The sequence below is a fragment of the Papio anubis genome, chromosome Y (genome assembly GCF_008728515.1).
Source record: "Papio anubis isolate 15944 chromosome Y, Panubis1.0, whole genome shotgun sequence".
In the NCBI taxonomy this organism is placed as follows: Eukaryota; Metazoa; Chordata; class Mammalia; order Primates; family Cercopithecidae; genus Papio; species Papio anubis.
The window spans coordinates 1,258,204-1,278,078 of NC_044997.1; positions in this window are offsets into that span (position 1 = coordinate 1,258,204).

A 19,875-nucleotide genomic window follows, 5' to 3' on the forward strand; every position below is an offset into this window, starting at 1 on the left:
AGGGTCTTGCTGTGTTGCCCAGGCTGTAGTGCAGTTGTGCGATCGCAGCTGACTGTAACCTTGAACCGCTGGGTTCAAACTGTCATGCCATCTGGATAGCTAGGACTGCTAGTGCACACTACCATGCCTAACTAACTTTTTACAATTTTTTTGTAGAGACATGGTTTCCCTAAGTTGCCCAGACTTGTCATGAACTTCTGGACTCAAGCAATCCCTGTTTTAATCTCCCAAGATGCTGGGAATATAGGCATAAGCCACCATACCTAGCCTTGTGTATGTCTTTATCTGGTTTTGACAGCAATGTAATACTGGCATCTTTATATGAATTTCAGAGTGCTTCCTTCTTTAGGATTATTAATTTCTTTTTATTTTAAAAAATTTTCATTTTTATCTTAGATTCAGATGTACTAGTACAGGTTTGCCATAAGGGTGTATGTGTAGTGTTGAGGTTTGGGCTTCTTTTGATCCCATCACCCACATAGTTAAGATAATACCCAATAGGAAGTTTCTCAACGCTTGCCCCACTCCTTTACTCCCTTCTTTTGGAGACTTTAGTATGTGTTGTTTCCATCTTTATGTTCATATTAACCCAAGATTTAGTTCCCACTTACATGTGACAATTGGTTTTCTGTTTCTGCATTAGTTTCCTTATGATAATGGCCTCCAGCTGCAACCATGTTGCTACAAAGGACATTATTTCATTCTTTATTGTGCCTGCATAAAATTATTTTTAAACTTTGATAGACTTCTCCAGTGAAGCCATCTTACTGTGGGCTGTTCTTTGCTCAGATTTTTATTTCTGATTCAATCTTACTAGTTACTGGTTTGTTCAGATTTTCTACTTCTTCCTGATATACTCATGGTAGGTTGTGTGTTTCTAGCAATGTATTATTATTATTATTATTTTATTTTATTTTATTTTTTTAAAGACAGAATCTCACTCGGTCATCCAGGCTAGATTACAGTGGCACTATCTCTGCTTACTGCAACCTCTGGCTCCCGGACTCAAGTGATTCTTCTGCCTTAGCCTCCCGAGTAACTGGGATTACAGGTGTGCGTCACCACACCTGGGTAATTTTTTATATTTTTAGTAGAGATGTGGTTTTACCATGTTGGCCAGGCTGGTCTCAAACCTACCTTGAGGTGATCCACCCGCTTTGGCCTCCCAGATCGCTGGGATTACAGGTGTGAGCAACTACACCCAGCCTATTCCTTCTGATTTATCCAACTCCTTGGTGTACATTTTATTCATTGTATTCTTTTTTTTTTTTTTTTTTTTTTTGAGACGGAGTCTCTCTCTGTCGCCCAGGCTGGAGTGCAGTGGCCGGATCTCAGCTCACTGCAAGCTCCGCCCCCCGGGTTCACGCCATTCTCCTGTCTCAGCCTCCCGAGTAGCTGGGACTACAGGCGCCCGCCACCGCGCCCGGCTGGTTTTTTGTGTTTTTAGTAGAGACGGGGTTTCACCGTGTTAGCCAGGATGGTCTCGATCTCCTGACCTCGTGATCCGCCCGTCTCGGCCTCCCAAAGTGCAGGGATTACAGGCTTGAGCCACCGCGCCCGGCCCCATTGTATTCTCTTTACTCCTTTTCATTTCTGTGGCATCACTTGTAATTACTGTTCTTTCATTTCTAAATTCAGTTATTTGAGTCTTTTTCTTAATGTAGGCAAAATTTGCCAATGTTATTCATCTTTTCAAAATATGAATTCAGTTTTGTTGATTTTTCTACTATTAAGCTTCTTTTTTCTTGAGATGGAGTCTGGCTCTGTCACTTGGGTTGGAGTGCAGTGGCCTGATCTCGGCTCACTGCAAGCTCTACGTTTCAGGTTCACATCATTCTCCTGGCTAAGCCTCAGAGTAGGGTGACTACAGGTGCCCACCACCACACCCAGCTAATTTTTTTTTTTTGTATTTTTAGTAGAGACAGGGTTTCACCATATTAGCCAGGATGGTCTCGATCTCCTGACCTCATGATCTACCCGCCTCGGCCTCCCAAAGTGCTGGGATTACAGGCGTGAGCCATTGCGCCTGGCCACATATTTTTAAATAACATATTTTCGAGTACATGTGATATTGTTGGGTAGTTGGTTTGAGGTCTTTCTTCTTTTTTGATACACGTAATTTACAGCTGTAAATTTACCTGTCTGTGACTACTTTGATTGTATCTCACGTTGTGTGTACCATACGTCGTGCTTTCATTTTAGTGTGTGCCAAGGTAATTTTCCTTGTAGCTGCTTTTGATTCATTGGTTGTGTGGTTTCGTTTTTGACACTGCCTTTTGGTCTGTTGCCCAGGCTGGAGTGCAGTGACCGGATCTCAGCTCACTGCAAGCTCCGCCTCCCAGGTTTACGCCATTCTCCTGCCTCAGCCTCCGGAGTAACTGGGACTACAGGCGCCCGCCATCTCGCCCGGCTAGTTTTTTGTATTTTTTTGGTAGAGACGGGGTTTCACCGTGTTAGCCAGATGGTCTTGATCTCCTGACCTCATGATTCGCCCGCCTCAGTATATTCTGCTGTGGTTGTGTGGAATGTTCTCTATGTGTCTGGTATGTCCAATTCGTGTACAGCATTTTACTAGTCCTGTTTCTCCATTGGTTTTCTATTTGATTTTTCTACCCATTATTTAAAGTGGGCGAATGATGCCTCCTATATTATTGTCCTTGTTTCTTGTTTTTATTTCTGTCAATATTTTTATCACATACTTAAGAGCTCTGATATTTAGTGTAGATATATTTATAATTGTTATTATCTTTTCTTTTAACTTTTATTTTAAGTTCACGTGCAGGTTTATTACATAGGTAGACTTGTTTCACAGCGGTTTGTTGTACAGATTATTTCATTAGGTACCAGACATTAAGTCTAGTACCTATTACTTGTTTTTCCTGATCCTTTCCCTGTTCCCACTCTCCATCCTATGGTAGGCCCCAGTGTGTATTGTTCTCCTCTATGTGCCCGTGCGCTCTCATCATTTAGCTCCCACTTATAAGTGAGGACATACAGTATTCGGTTTTCTGTTCCTGTGTTAGTTAAGATGATGGCCTCCAGCTCCATCCATGGTCCTGCAAAGAACATGATCCTGTTGTTGTTTTTTGTTTGTTTGTTTTTGTTTTTCTTTTGAGATGGAGTCTCGCTCTGTTGCCCAGGCTGGAGTGCAGTGACACAGCCTCAGCTCACCACAACCTCCACCTCCTGGATTCCTGTAATTCTCCTGCCTCAGCCTCCCGAGTAGCTGGGACTACAGGCGCCCGCCACCACACCCGCCTAATTTTTTGTATTTTTAGTAGAGACGGGGTTTTACCATGTTGTACAGGCTGGTCTTGAACTCCTGACTTTGTGATCCACCTGCCTTGGCCCCCCAAAGTGCTGGGATTACAGGCATGAGCCACTGCACCCAGCCTGATCCCGTTCTTTTTTTATGGCTGCATAGTATTCCATGGTGTGTATGTGCCACATTTTCTTTATTCAGTCTACTATTGGTGGACATTTAGGTTGATTGCATGTGTTTGCTATGGTGAAAAGTGCTGCAGTGAACATACACATGCTTGTGTCTTTATGACAGAAGGATTTACATTTCTTTGGGTACATACCCAGTAATGAGATTGCTGGGTCGAATGGTAGTTGTGCTTTTCCTTTTATGAGAAATCACCACACTGTTTTCCACAATGGCTGACTTAATTTACACTCACACCAACAGTGTATGGGTGTGTCATTTTCTCCACAACCTTGCCAACATCTGTTGACTTCTTAATCATAGCCATTCTGACTGCTGTGACTGGTATCTCACTGTGGTTTTGATTTGCATTTCTCTAATGATTAGTGATGTTGAACTTTTTCTCCCATGTTTGTTGACTGAATACATGTTTTCTTTAGAAAAATATCTGTTCATGTCCTTTGCTTGCTTTATTTATTTATTTATCTTTTTGAGACAGAGTCTTGCCCTGTCAGCCAGGCTTGAGTGCAGTGGCGGGATCTCGCATGCAGGCACCCGCCAACAGGCCCGGCTAATTTTTTTGTATTTTTAGTAGAGACAGGGTTTCACTGTGTTAGTCAGGATGGTCTCGATCTCCTGACCTCGTGATCCACCCGCCTCGGCCTCCCAAAGTGCTGGGATTACAGGCGTGAGCCACTGCGCCCGGCTCTTTGCTTACTTTTTAATGGGGTTGTTTTCTTGTTTAAAGTTTCTTATAGAGCTGGATATTACACCTTTGTCAGATATATAGTTTGCAAAAATTTTCTCCCATTCTGTAGGTTGTCTGCTTACTTGATAGTTTATTTTGCTGTGAAGAAACTGTTTAATTAGTTCCCATTTGTCAATTTTTGCTTTTGCTGCATTTGCTTTTGTTGTCTTTTTCACGAAACCTTTGCCCATTCCTACATCCAGAATGGTATTGCCTAGGCTGTCTTCTAGGGTTTTTACCGTTTTGGGTTTTATATGTAAACCTTTAATTCATCTTGACTTGAGTTTTGTGTATGGTGTAAAGGAAGAGTTTCCATCTTCTACATATGGCTAATCAGTTATCCCAGCACCATATATTGCATAGAGAGTACTTTTTCCATGCCTTGTTCTTGTCAGCTTAGTTGGAGATCAGATAGTTGTAGGTGTGTGGCCTTATTTCTGGGATATTTATTCTGTTCCATTGATCTATGTATCTGTTTTTGTAGAATTACCATGCTGTTTTAGTTACTGTAGTCCTGTAGTATGGTTTGAAGTCAGGTAATGTGATGCCTCCAGCTTTGTTCTTTTTGCTTAGGATTGCCTTGGCTATTCAGGCTCTCTTGTGGTTTCATATGAATTTAATTTTTTTTTTCAAGTCTGTAAAGAATGTCATTGGTAGTTTGATAGGAATAGCATTGAATCTATAAATTGCTTTGGACATTATGGCCATTTTAACAATATTCATCTTTATCCATGAGCATGGATAATTCTTCCACTTATGTCATCTCTGATTTCGTTGAGCACTGGTTTGTAATTATCCTTGTAGAGATCTTTCACTTCCATGGTTAGCTGTATTCCTAGGTATTTCATTCTTTCATGGCAGTTGTGAATGGAATCATGTTCCTGATTTGGATGTTGTTGGTGTACAGGAATGCTAGCAGTTTCTGTACATTGACCCTGTATCCTAAGATTTTGCTAAAGCTGTTTATCAGCTTTTGGGCCAAGTGTATGAGGTTTTCTAGATTTAGGATTATGCTGTCCGCAAACAGGGATAGTTTGACTTCCTCTCTTCCTATTTGGATGCCCTTTATTTCTTTCTCTTGGCCGACTGCCCTGGCCAGAACTTCCAATACTATGTTGAATAAGAGTGATGAGAGAGGGCCTCTTTGTCTTGTGCCAGTTTTCAAGGGAAATTCTTTTAACTTTTGTCCATTCAGTATGATGTTGGCTGTGGGCTGGTCATAGATGTCTCTTGTTATTTTGGGTTGTGTTTCTTTAATACCTAGTTCATTAGGAGCTTTTAACATGAAGTGGTATTGAATTTTACAGAAGCCTTTTCTGCATCTATTGAGATGATCTTGTAGTTTTTGTCTCTATTTCTGTTTATAGGATAATCCACATTTTTTTTATTTGTATCTGTTCAACCAACGTTGCTTCCCAGAGGATAAACCCTACTTGATTATAGTTGACTAATTAGCTTTTTTATCCACTGCTGGATTCAGTTTGCCAGTATTTTGCTACGGATTTTTGCATTGACATTCATCAAGAATGATATTAGCCTGAAATTTTTTTTGTTAGTTGTGTCTCTGCCAGGTTTTGGTATCAGGATGATGATGGTCTCATAGAATGAGCTAGGGAGGATTCCCTCTTCCTCAATTATTTTGGAATAGTTTCAGCAGGAATGGTACCAGCTCTTCTTTCTTACATCCACTAGAATTCAGCTGTGAATCCATCTTGTCCTCGGCTCTTTTTGGTTGGTGGGCTATTTATTACTGATTCAATTTTAAACATTTTAAATATCTTCTTGTTGAATTAACCCTTTTATTATTATATAACATTTTTTGCCTCTTTGAATGGTTTTTTTGCATGAAGTCTATTTTATCTGTTATTGTAGTCATTCCTGCTCTTTTTGGTTACTATTGCCTGATTATCTTTTTTCATCATTTCACCTTCAGCCTACGTATGTCATTAGATCTAAGATAGACGACATATAGTTAGATTCTGTTTTGTTTTGTTCTTTTACAGCCAGTCAATTTATAGTCTCCAATGTTACGATGTTATTTTATTTCTTCTGAGAAATTATTTTGAGACAGAGTCTCTCAATCTCTCTCTCTCTCTTTTTTTTTTTTTTTTTTTGGTGAGATGGAGTCTTGTTCTATCACACAAGCTAGAGTGCGGTGGCGTGATCTTGGCTCACTGCAGTCTCCTACTCCTGGGTTCAAGTGATTCTTGTGCCTCAGCCTCCTGAGGGGCTGGGATTACAGTTGTGTGCCACCACACCCAGCTAATTTTTACATTTTTAGTAGAGATTGGGTTTTGCTACAATGGCCAGGCTAGTCTCCTGGCCTCAAATGATCCATCTGCCTTGACCTCTTCAGGTGCTAGGATTACAGGCCTGAGCACCTGCACCCAGACACTCCAATGTTATTTTTAGATTTCAATCTATTTACATTTAAATTAGATTATAATAGGGGAAGGATTTACTATTGCCATTTTGTTAATTATTTTCTGGTTAGCTTTTGTGTTCCTGCTTAAGTCTTAGTGCCTTCCTTTGTGTTTAGTTTTTTTTTTTTTTGGTAGGGATTCCCTGCTCATTTCTTTTGCGCATATTGTCGATATATTATGTTTGCAATATTATCATTGCAATTAAATATCTTAAAGTTTATAACATTCTATTTTAAATTGATATAACTTAACTTCAGTCACATATATGTGCCTCTTTAGCTGTAACCTCCCTACTTGGTTATGTTTATTCATTCACATAAATTTATAGTTACTTTTTCTTTTTTTAATTTAACTTCCATACAAGAATTAAAAGTGAATCAATGCACTAAAATTATAACAAACCAAATGACTGTATTTTTCTGCATATTTACCTTTACTAGAATCCTTATATTTTCATATTGCTCTTTAGCATCCTTTTTTTTCAAATTTGGACTTTCTTTAGCAATTATTGAAGAGCAGTTCTTACAGTAATTAACTTGCAGCTTTTATATGGGAAACTTTTATTTTTTACTCATTTTTGAAGAATAGTTTGCAAGATACAGTTAATTTCAGCACTTTAAATGTGTCATCCCACTCCCTTCTGGCCTGCAGTGTTTCTGTTGAGAAATTACTGATAGTCCAATAACTCTTCCTGTCCCTTCTTGATTTTACTTGGCATGGCTTGCTATAGTTTCTCAGCTGGTCTTGAGAGCTCTTACAAAGGTATTGTAGTCTGCAGTTTTTTTTTTTTGAGACGGAGTCTCGCTCTGCCGCCCAGGCTGGAGTGCAGTGGCCGGATCTCAGCTCACTGCAAGCTCCGCCTCCCGGGTTTACGCCATTCTCCGGCCTCAGCCTCCCGAGTAGCTGGGACTACAGGCGCCGCCACCTCGCCCGGCTAGTTTTTTGTATTTTTTAGTAGAGACGGGTTTCACTGCGTTAGCCAAGATGGTCTCGATCTCCTGACCTCGTGATCCGCCCGTCTCGGCCTCCCAAAGTGCTGGGATTACAGGCTTGAGCCACCGCGCCCGGCCTGCAGTTTCTTCTTAACTTGGTGTCTCTGGTGGAATGAGGGCCTGGAAAGTTCTAGTATACCATCTTATGGACGTCATTCTTTGCTGTTAGGCAGGCATAATTCATTTGCCAACATTTTTCCTACCAATAAGCCCAGCGATCTGATTTAACAAGTCCTTTGTTAAGGACGTTATTCTTATGCACTCTCAAGTTTGTGAATCTTTACTAAAAAGAGCACTTTAAGGAAGTTACAAAATAATTATGCAACATATTGTGTTTTATGTGAAAAATCATAGAACTAAACCAAACCAGAAACTCACAGGTTGGATGTGGTGGCTCATACTGATAATCCCAGCACTGTGGGAGGCCAAGGAGGGCGGAGTACCTGAGGTCAGGAGTTTCAGACCAGCCTGGGCAACATAATGAAACCCTGTCTCTACCAAAAATACAAAAAAAGTAGCCAGGTATGGTAATGTGCACCTGTAGTCCCAGCTACTCCGGAGGCTGAGACAGGAGAGTCTCTTGAACCCAGGAGGTGGAGGTTGCAGTGAGCAGAGATTGAGCCACTGTACTCCAGCCTGGGACACAAAGTGAGACTGTATCTCAAAAAAAAAAAGCAGAGCAAGTAAAGCAGGGCCTAAATAGTTCACATTCATACTTTTATGTAAGCTTTTTACAGGGCAGGTGTTCATTCAATAAGTATACTTTTTAATGCACCTGTAAATAATGTGCATTTCATAAATCTTGTGTGGTCTCCCATGAGTTAAATTCTTCAAAGGTAAATAAAATTCAGAAGCAGAGTCAACAAGTAAAACTTGAAAGGCTGGCAAAGGTGTGGTGTGAGTAACTGCATGAGTATTTTGTTTTTTAGAATTAACTGCCCCAGGGGTAGTTGATGTAAGTCATGTTAGAAATACAATTTTTCCACACTCAGTAGCTACTAGATAGTCAAACTTAAGTTGGTCTCATGGATTTTGTTTTATTACACATATGTGGTTTTGCTCATAAAATTTTGTTTAATATAGTATTCCTGTTATGTTTTGATATCTGCTCTTATTTCTAAATAAATTTCTACCCTATTTTAACATATGTGTTTGAATATTGGTAAATGATAGATGACATGACATGTATATATATGTTTCTGTGTATGTATGTGTCCATATATATATGTTTGGGGATTCAGGTATTCATGCATGGATATACACAAGAAATACATACAGACAAAGCTGCTTAAACTAAATCCCCAACATACTACCAGCTGGAAGTGTTGCAGCTCTTTGAGCAGGTTGGCATTTCTGCTACCAATGAAGTATTATCTATGTTGCCTGGAGGTATGACATCTATACTTATTCAGATTTTAAAACCATTTTTGCATCTTATGAGGTTAAAATCCTTTGTAAATTATTGAAGTTTTAGGTCACATCAATAACAACTTTTTAGTTTTGTTTTGTTTTGAGATAGGACCTTGGTCTGTCACGGAGGCTGCAGTGCAGTGGAGTGATCACGGCTCACTGCAGCTTTGACCTCCCAGGCTTGAGAGATCCTCTCACCTCACCATCCTGAGTAGCTGGTTATGTTGGCTAATTTATTATTATTTTTAAGAAGTTTTTTTTGTAGAAATGGGGGTCTCACTATGTTTCTCAGGCTGATCTCAAGTGATCCTCATAACTCGGCCTTTCAAAGTGCTGGGATTACAGACATGAGCCACCATGAAATGTGTTTTTCCTTGTTTGTGTTTATTTTTCCCTGTCAACTGAAAGTCAGCTTATGGTATGGTAAATACATAGGTTTCTATTCTGTTCCCTTGGTCAGTGTATCTGTTTATATGCTGTGTCATGCTGCTTTGATTAATAGAGCGTTGTAACATATTTTGGGTTCTTTTCTTGGTTTCTCATTAAACTTTGTTTTAATGGTTCTTAAAATGCTGTGACAGATTTTTATTCAAGTTGTTTTAATTAAATAGTATTGGTTTTTGAACCCAGTAACTGAAAACTGCCATATGCAAAAAAAAATCAACAACAAACAACACTCCCCCTACCAGTGGCCCATAAGACACTCTACTTTCCTTCTAAAGTTTTATGATGCATTATTTTCATTAATGATTCTTTTATTATTAAACTTAAATGGCCAATTGAAACAAACAGTTCTGAGACTATTCTTCCACCACTGATTAAAACTGGGGTAGCAAATATTAAGGATAACATTCATTTAGCCTTCTGAGATTTTGGGGAAGAATTGGTGACCTTGCTAGCTCCAGCAGCCCTCTTGTCCACTGCTTTGATGATACACTTTCCTCTATTGGACTAGAAAGTTGGAAGTATTTCTATGAAGTACTTTTAGGTCCAGTAACCTTTAAATCCTGGCACACAGGATTCTGCCGAGGTAGTTTAAACAGGGTTCAGTACAATGAAACAGTAAGGTGGTCGCAGATAGTTATAGTATGATAGGAGAAAATAATCCTACATGTGCACACCTAGCCATATCGGTTGCTTTTTTTTTCTTGGTTTATTATTTTTTCTTACTCTTTTTTTTTTTTAACTAGCAGCAGGCTTTTGATCACTTTGGCATATTAGATTTGTGGATAGTATTCATTTTAAAATGTATAATGTGGGAAAAATGTATAAACATTAATACTTTTCAGTATGTTGTTTTATAAATATGAAAATTGAGGCTGCCAGTTAAAGTCATATAGTTAGTGGTTGATATTGTGGTAAAGCCACATTCTTTATTTCCCCCAACTTTAGACCTCCTATTTTTATCTGACACTTAGAAGCAAATTACTTTGTGTGACAATATTACACATGTACACTGTGAAAGTTGTCAGATTAAAAATGTATAATCCCAGCACTTTGGGAGGCCGAGACGGGCGGATCACGAAGTCAGGAGATCGAGACCATCCTGGCTAACACGGTGAAACCCCGTCTCTACTAAAAAATACAAAAAACATTAGCCGGGCGAGGTGGTGGGCGCCTGTAGTCCCAGCTACTCGGGAAGCTGAGGCAGGAGAATGGGGTGAACCCAGGAGGCGGAGCTTGCAGTGAGCTGAGGTCCGGCCACTGCACTCCAGCCTGGGTGACAGAGCGAGACACCCTCTCAAAAAAAAAAAAAAAAAAAAAAGGAGTCCCTAATGTTAAAAAAGAATATCCTAACAAATGGAGCCAGGAAAGACTAGGAATACAGCGTTCTCATACTGGTATGCCTGACAGCAAAGAAGACTCTACAAAACTCTACAACCTTGCACAAAGGCATCACAAACTTTTAGTCCATTTAAGTGGTCTTATTTAAACTAATTTCAAGCCTGTTTAAACTACTATGCAGAATCCTGGGTATGAGGATTTAAAGGTTACTGGACCAAGTGATTGTTAGTATCACTATTAGTCTGTTCTCACACTGCTATAAAGAAATATCTGAAACTGGGTAATTTATAAAGAAAAGACGTTTGATTGACTTACAGTTCTGCAGGCTCTACAGGAAGCATGGGCGTATGTGCTTCTGGGGAGGCTGCAGGGAGCTTTCATTCATGGCAGGAGGCAAAGCAGATACAAGTGTCTCACATAGCTGGAGCAGGATCCAGAGAGAGGGGAAAGTGGCACACACTTTTAAACAACCATATCTCAGGAGAGCTCACTATCACAATGACAGCACCCAAGGGGGATTGTGAGCAACTGCCCCCATGATCCAATCACCCCCAACCAGGCCCCTGCTTCAATACTGAAGATTTCAATTCAGTGTGAGATTTGGGTAGGAACACAGATTGCAACCATACCACAAACTTATAAAAAATATTTCCACAAGACATCTGCCCAGCAACTGCCTATTCAACCTCAGACTGGCATTATGTTTGTTACTTTTCTTTTTGACTTACCCACACATCTGTTTTATTGATCTTTGTAGCCGGGGATAGTTATTTCATAACAACTATGTAATCCTCCTCATTTAGTACTTTAAAATTCCTTTGTCTTCCTTTACTGCTCTGAACATGCACCTAGTTTACTACAGCTTGTGCATACTTTGTAATGTTCCTTTTCCAAATAAACACCTTTTCTTTTAAAGAGTCTCTCTATTAGTTTTTAAGGTTTACAATACAATACGTTGCATTTTAGAACATTGGTAAATAGTACGCAGAAATTTTGCAAAAAGGAAAAGTTGAATTTGAACTCCTGGCCTCAACTGATCCATCTGCCTTGGCTTCCAAAAGTTCTGGGATTACAGCATGTGCCACTGTGCCAGAGGTGCCCATCTAAATCACTGCTATTTAACAGTGTACTGGAAATTTAAGGCAGGTCAATTAGGCAAGGGAAAAAAGAAAACCACACATCCAAATTGTAAAAGATTAATGAAATTATCTTAATTTGCTGATGACATGAACCTTTATGTTGAAAACGAAGATTATACAAATACACAAACTATTACATTCAATACATACAAAAAAGTCATGTTTTCATATATTGTCACTGAATAATATGAAAAGGAAATTGAGAAAATAATCCCATTTAAAATAGAATCCAAAAGAATAAAATACTTCAGAATACCTTTTTTTTTTTTAACGGAGTTTTGCTCTTGTTGCCCAAGCTGGAGTGCATGGTGCAATCTTGGCTCACTGCAACCTCCGCCTCCTGGATTCAAGAGATTCTCCTGCCTCAGGAGAATCTGGGAGTAGCTGGGATTATAGGCTTGCGCCACCATGCCCAGCTAATTTTGTTTTTTTAGTAGAGACAGAGTTTCTCCATATTGGTCATGCCAGTCTCAAGCTCCCGACCTCAGGTCATCTGCCTGCCTCGGCCTCCCAAAGTGCTGGGATTACAGGTGTGAGCCACCACACCCTGCAAAATAAAAACTATGTAAACTGGACAAAATTAGAAACCTCTGAGTACCTAAAAACACTACCAACAGAGTGAAAAGGCAACACACAAATAGGGAAACTATCTGTCAATCATACGTCTGATAAACTGACATCCAGAATATATAAATAACTCCTACAACTCAACAAGAAAAACCAGTTAAAAATAGTTAAGGATTTGAGTGGACATTTCTCACCAAAGAAGATATACAAATCATCAATAAAAACATGAAAAGATTCTCAACATCATTGTCCATTAGGAAAATGCAAATTAAAACTACAAGCAGATACCATTTCATACAAATTAATACTTACTTTCAAGAGAAAATAAGTGTTGGGAAAAATGTGGAGAAAACAGACATTATGAATTGTAGTGAAAATACAAAATAGTGCAACTGATGTGGAAAATGATTCTGTAATTCCAACATTACATATATACCGCAAATAATTGAAAGCCTGGCTCACAGATATTTGGACATAAATATTTATGGCAATAGTATGCACAACTGCAAAAGGTGGAAACAATTCACATTTCAATTAAGAGATGAATAGACAAACAAAATATGAAATATACTTATAATGGAATATTATTCAGCCTTAAAACAGAATAAAATTCTGACATGCTACAACTGCACTTACAGGAAAAACACTGTGTTAAGTAAAATAAGCCAGACATAAAAGAACAAATACAGTATGATTCCATCTATATGAAGTCCTTGGAATAGTCAAATTCAGGGTGACAGTAAGTAGGTGATGGTTGCCAGGACTGTGGGGAGGGGAGAATAAGGAGAAGTTGTTTTAATAGGTATAGAGTTTCTGTTTTACAAGATAAAGTTCTAGAGACAGGTTACATCAACAATGTGAAGGCATTTAAGTACTGAATTGTACACTTAAAAATGATTATGGTGGAAAATTTTGTTATGAGCACTTTATCACAATAATAATTTTAAAAGGCCCAATTTTCTTTCTAAGTAGACTAACGACAAAAAATACCATCCAATGGAATTATTTAGAAGAACTCTGCTGCTGTAAGAGTTTCTTGTTACTTTGTTTCTGTTTCCTAGTACTGGCTGTTAGCTTTGAGACTGACTTTTGCACTCCCTCTAACAGTCAGAATTAGTCATAATGACTGTCTAGTATCAGCTAGATACTCACCTTTCGCCTCTCTTAGGGTTTCCAAGATGAATGTGTCCATAGATTTAGATTCACCCACTCTGCTTCCATCTTGGTTCTGCTGGACTTCTCTATTGTGAAGGTAAATAGCTTGTTGTTTCTTGCCGATGAACCAGGAAATGTAAGAAAAACAAGTAAAGAGAAAAACAAGTCCTTCTCTGACCAGGCTGACTCACTCCAAAGTCCAGCTGGAGCTATGATAACATTACCTGCAAGGCCAGGCAGCGGCCCTGAAGAAATGGGTTCCAAAAGCAGGGACAAGAAAAACAAGTTCTTATCAGTCTCCTCCTGAAATTCTGTGCCCATGCCATCATTCTTTGTGCTGCTCCTGTAACAATTTTTGTAACTATTTCTGCAAGTTTGCAAGGATTTTGTAAGGTCCTGTTTTTCCCATCTGTGCAGGATGCTAAAGGTCACCAGACATGCCTGAGTTCCAACACCTGTCACAGTTTGATTAACTGCGTTTGTTCTGCTTCTGTAAGCTTGCTTTCCCTGCCTCACAAGTTTGGCACCACTGGCTAGCCAACCCCCTTTGGTTGCATGAATAAAAGTCAACCCCTGTCTTTGTTCACTGCTCAGCCTCTGGATATTAATCTGCTGAGCTAGTGGCCACCTAAATAAAATCCTCCTGTTCCCCTAATTGGTCTCTCTGGTCTCCGGATTCCGGCTACATTTTGGTGAGCCAGCCAGGAGTGAAGATGGCAGGTTTGCTGTATCCTTTGCCTGTGGGTCTAGGGCCCCAGCAAAGAAGACAGGGGTAGTGGAGACCCATGACTCCAGGCATGCTATCCGGCGAACTTCAACCCAGAAGGGAGATCAGCTCTCCCACAACCTGCTGCTGCTCTCTGACAGCACAACGGAATTTAAGGACAATTCCAGTGACAACGTGCTACAGGACTGTGATAAGGTTTGGGCCCGAGGCAAGACCTGTCCCGTAAGGACAGAAGAGGAGCCTCATCACTTCCTGGGGTGTACCTATTAATGTGACCTTGGACGCAAGAGAAGTTCACAAAGTCGGAAGAAACCTACACCCCAAATGACCCAGGACGCAAGAGTGGCTCACTAAATTGGTTAAAAAAGGAAACCAGGAGTGGGGAGGTATGTGAATGCATGTGAAACAGACGGTTCCAAAAGGAATCAATGTGTGGAGTGATGTGTATGGAGCCACAGGTCTCTCAGCATAGACTGCATGCTAGGGAGGTGCCCCACAGTTTAGTGATTGTGGTGGTCTGGGCTTGGGACTGAAACCTTCCATTAAAGCTAAGCAGTGTCTGAAATACTCCTGTGAGGGAGACGGTCTCATCCGTCCGAAGTGAAAGTAAAAGAGTGAGTGAATTGTGCCATAACAGGGAGGAAATGGGAGGGAAGTTGTTGAAACCTACCCCATTAGAATGCATGTTAAAGAACTTTAAGAAACGTTATATGGGGGATTATGGGATCAAGTTGACCCCCAGAGATTGAGAACTGTCTGTGAAATAGAGTGGTCTTCTTTCAATGTTGGATGGCCAGCTGAAGGAACCATAGATAGGGAAAAAATTGGCTGTGTATTAAGGCAGTGACTGAAGTCAGAGGACAGCCTGGACATTCAGGCCGATTTCCTTATGTTGACTCATGGCTGAATATAATTCAAACCCAACCTGCGTGGCTGCAGCCCTGCCTGGCAGCTTATTGCAGAACACTGGTAGCTCGAGCTGAACCAAAAGTGAAAGAGAATTCAGCTTCACTGTCAGCTACAGAGAGAAAGGAAAAAACACAAGAAAAACCAGTTTTGCAGGAACCACCAGAGGAAATAGAAACCCCTCTTCCCTATGCACCAATCTACCCACCTTTACTAAGGCTGGCCCCATAGCAGCCAGACTTAGATGGTGACATGCCCCAGGCTAACCCCAAAGGGAGAAATCTGAGCCCTCAACCCAGGAGGTCAAGGAGGAAAGTCAGGATGATCAAGCAAGCTGCCTCCAATCTGGCTGCAACAGAGCTTTGCAGATGCCTCTCTGAGAAACCAGGGGACCCATCTATTATGATGAACAGGGCCAGGTCCAAGAGGGGGCAACCAACTTTCATTTACTAGCCTTTTTCAACCACTGATCTCCTAAACTGGAAACACCATACTCCCTCCTACATGGAGAATCCCCAGGCCCTCACAGATCTGATACAGTCTATTTTTCAGACACACAATCCAACTTGGCCAGATTGCAAACAGCTTGTCCTGACGCTGTTCAACACCAAGGAATGCTGAAGGGTGACCCAGGTAGCCCTCCACTGACTAGAAAACAATGCACTTGAAGGCATCCTTAATGTCCTGGAATATGCACAGGGCCAGTTCCCAGAAGCAGACCCACACTGGGTCCCAAATGATGCAGCCCAACTACAGCAACTGCAGAGGTACCAAGAGGCACTGCTGCAAGATTTGAGAGAAGGAGGGAGAAAGACATTCAATATGGGAAAGATTTCAGAGGTGCTTCAGAGTGCAAATGAAAGCTGTAGCCAGTTTTATGAGAGACTCTGTAAGGCCTTCCGGCTTTACACTCCGTTTGATCCTGAGGCTGCTGAGAACCAGTCCATGGTAAATGCGGTGTTTGTAGGGCAAGCCCAGGGAGACATCAGGTGAAAACTGCAAAAAGCTAGAGGGTTTCACTGGCATGAATATCACTCAGCTTTTAGAAGTGGCCACCAAGGTGTACACTAACTGTGGTGAAGAGACAAAAAGAGCAGCTGATCAGAGACTCAGGAAAAAGGCCAATTTGCTGGCGGCAGCACTTATGGAAAGGGGGCGAATGTCACAAGAGGATGTGGATGTAGGTGTGGACAAGGAAAAGGTTAAATCAAGCAAAGACCCGAGAATCAGGAAGGACTGAATAGGGACCAGTGTGCAGGGTGCAAGAAGAAAGGACACTGGAAGAATGAATGTCCAGAGGGCGATGAGGGAGAGGACGAAAGTCAAGGAGCTAGAAGGCTGCCAGCAAAGGGCTATCACACCGAGAAGGAGCCAGATGCCGACCTTGCCAGACTGGCAGGGACTGAAGGGTATGAAGACTAGGCCAAACAAGGCTACATCTCCTTAGGCCCCCAGGACCCCATGGTCATGGTGGAAGTAAGGGGCTTTATGGTAGACACTGAGGCTGAACACTCGGCAATGATATGACCCATAACTTTAAGTCTGCCACCATCCTGAAGAAATGGTGTTAAATCTTGATGTCCTGCAGGCAGAAGAATGGAGGCTGTATGCAGAAGGGTTGTCAAAACTGGGGCTAGATGAGCTGTATGGGTTGCCTAGTAAAATTCCTAGAGTGTGGGCTGAAGGTAACGCCCCTAGCCTGGCTGTAAGCCAGATACCAAAGATAGTAGAACTAAAACCAGGGGAAATACTAGTTCAGTTTCGTCATTACCCACTTCCCTGATAAGCCATACATGGCATCCAAGGGCATTTGAAGTGGCATCTAGAACACAGGATCTTAGCCTGATGCTGGTCACTGCAGAATACTCCGCTTTTACCGTGCAGAAACTGGGGACTAATGAATATAAACTGGTGCAGGACCTTCTTGTTGCAAACCAGGCCCTTGAGGATTCAGGAAATGGAAGTTTCACATAGCCTACCAGCTGCAAAACTCAGGAAAAGTGGAGCACATGAACTGAACACTCAAGCAGCTATTAAAGAAATATTGCCAAGAAGCTCATCTATGATGGGATCAGGTCCTGCCCATGGTCCTCCTCTGAATCAGGTGCACTTGCACCAAACAAATTGGGTATTTGTCCTATGAGATCTTGTTTGGCCAGCCCCTCGCAATCATAGGTCAAATTAAGGGTGATCTCTGTGAGCTAAGGGAATTGTCCTTAAGAAGACAAATGCAGGCCTAAGGGAAAGCCATGCAAGAGGTCCATGGCTGGGTACGGGAAAGAACGGCCATAGGACTAACAAGATCAGGGACAAGAAAAACAAGTTACTTTCAGTCTCTGCCTGAAATTCTCTCCCGATGCCATCATTCTTTGTTCTGCTTGTATAACTATTTTTGTAACTCTTTCTGCAAGTTTGCAAGGATTTTGCAAGTTCCTATTTTTCCCTCCTGTGCAGCATAGCAAAGGTCACAAGACATGCCTGAGTTACAAGATCTGTAACCGTTTGATTAACTGCATTTGTTCTGCTTCTGTAAGTTTGCTTTCCCCGCCTGGCAAGTTTTGTACCATTGGCGAGCCAACCTGCTTTGGTTGCATGAATAAAAGTCAAGCCCTGTCTTTGCTCATTGTTCAACTTCTGGATATTAATCTGCTGAGCTGGTGGCCACCTAAGTAAAATCCTCCTGTTCCCCTCATTGGTCTCTCCAGTGTCCTGATTCCTGCAACACTGACAATCAAGGTAACATAATGCTGTTGACTGAAGGTATGTCCTCATTATGAACCTTTATTGTCAGGGTATCCAACTATAAACCTTTATTTTTAGGGTATTCAACTGTTAAAACACTTAAAAAATCCCAGGCAAACCAGGAAGAGCTGGCTTTACCAGCTAGCTTGCACCATCTTATCCAAGTATCTATTGCAATATGCTAGAAATTAACAAAAGTTTTCTTGAAGAATTTCTACATCTACTTGGTCTGATATAAGATATCCCATTGATCCCTATTTCCCTTGGAATCATGGCTCTTCTCTAATTTGCCACTCATTGGGGTGGGCAAGTAGTGGCCATTGGTCACTTAGTTTGGCTGCTCAGAATCTAATATTCCTTATATTTCAGGAATTCCTCAAGTTATATGGCAGAGTGTGTCACTTTTCATTGTAGAACCTCAACATACTAGCTTCCCTTGCAATCAGAGTGGTGGTACCTTCCCAGGCTCTGCCAATCAGTGCTTGTACTGGAGGCTGAATTGAAAATAAGGAATACAGAGTCTGGAATTTTGACAAAGTTGTGCTGGTGAGGATGCAGCCAGCCAGCAGGCCTATCAGAGTTAGAGCGAACAGTGTGCCCAAAAGTTCTAGGAGCAGCATCAGAACTCAGTGTCAGTGTTTATAACATTGTGTGTCTGTAATGGGAATAGGGACCACTAAATTAATTCTCCATGTTCTGGACAGTGTTCCTGGTTGCTTCACTTCCAATCTTCATTCCTTCATCCTTCCCAAAGCTTATATTTTGTTACAGCCCCTCTGTTAAATCAAATAGAGTTGTTTTTTGTTATTTAGAAATGTTTTTAATATATGTCCTTGGCTAAGATATGGTCTCTACATGCAACAATGAGACATGCAGAAACTGGGTAATTTAAGAATTTAAAGATGGACTATTTACAAAAATGAGCTGATTTGTGAGAAACTAATGAGATATAATGCAACACCCAATGTTAGCAACACTGGGGAGTACTCATCAGTTCAGACTAGGGTGAAAGTGTTGGGAGGATTTTTTGCTTCATTTCTCAGCATTTCCACATGGTCCACCAAAAATCCACCTTGACAGCTGGAGACTAATGATAGGAAATGTCATTCTCCCCTAAGAAGCATTCCAACATCCTAAAGCCTTCCCCTTTCTGTCACAGGAAACCTTGTCCTATTTTCCAGTGTTACTTACCTGGAGACCCTTTCCCCTCAACACTTAAGGAGTTTTGCTAGCATTTCATTGAATGAGTTATCTCTCTGGAGGGGAGAATGGGAAGATCATTAGCAGTCTTGATAAAAGATCAGTCGTTTAGCTGAGCATTTCTCTCCTATAAAGCAACCCACTACAAGCTCAATGAATAGTTAGGTCTCAGCATGATCTGTGTGAACTGAGATGTTGTGTATGAACTCAAGAGATTGCTCAGGCTGCTGCTTTTTTCTATGAATAGTAAACAGTCTTTGTCTTTGACCAGGACTCTAGTCTCTTTGGTAAGGATATGAATATAATCACCCTATCTGTTGTCAGGAAGGCAAAATCTCAGGTCTTCCACAGTTCCTGACTTCTCAGGATAAGCATAGCCGAGGAAGAAAACTGTACTGACAGGAGCTAAACTCCCTTCACAAGAGAGGAGCCAAGGCAATAAATACCACCTGCCTTTTATCACCCTTCTAAACTGCCCATTGGCTGAATCCACCTGGAAACCAAAGTGAATGGGAGCACCTTACACAGTCCAAAGTTCAGTTTCTCAGGCACACAGCAAGGTAGAGATAGGAGGAGAACTGACGAGGAGAAACAGAGTAAAGGCACTGAGCACAATGAATAGTTTTATGGTTGGTACATTGCTTCTTTTGAACT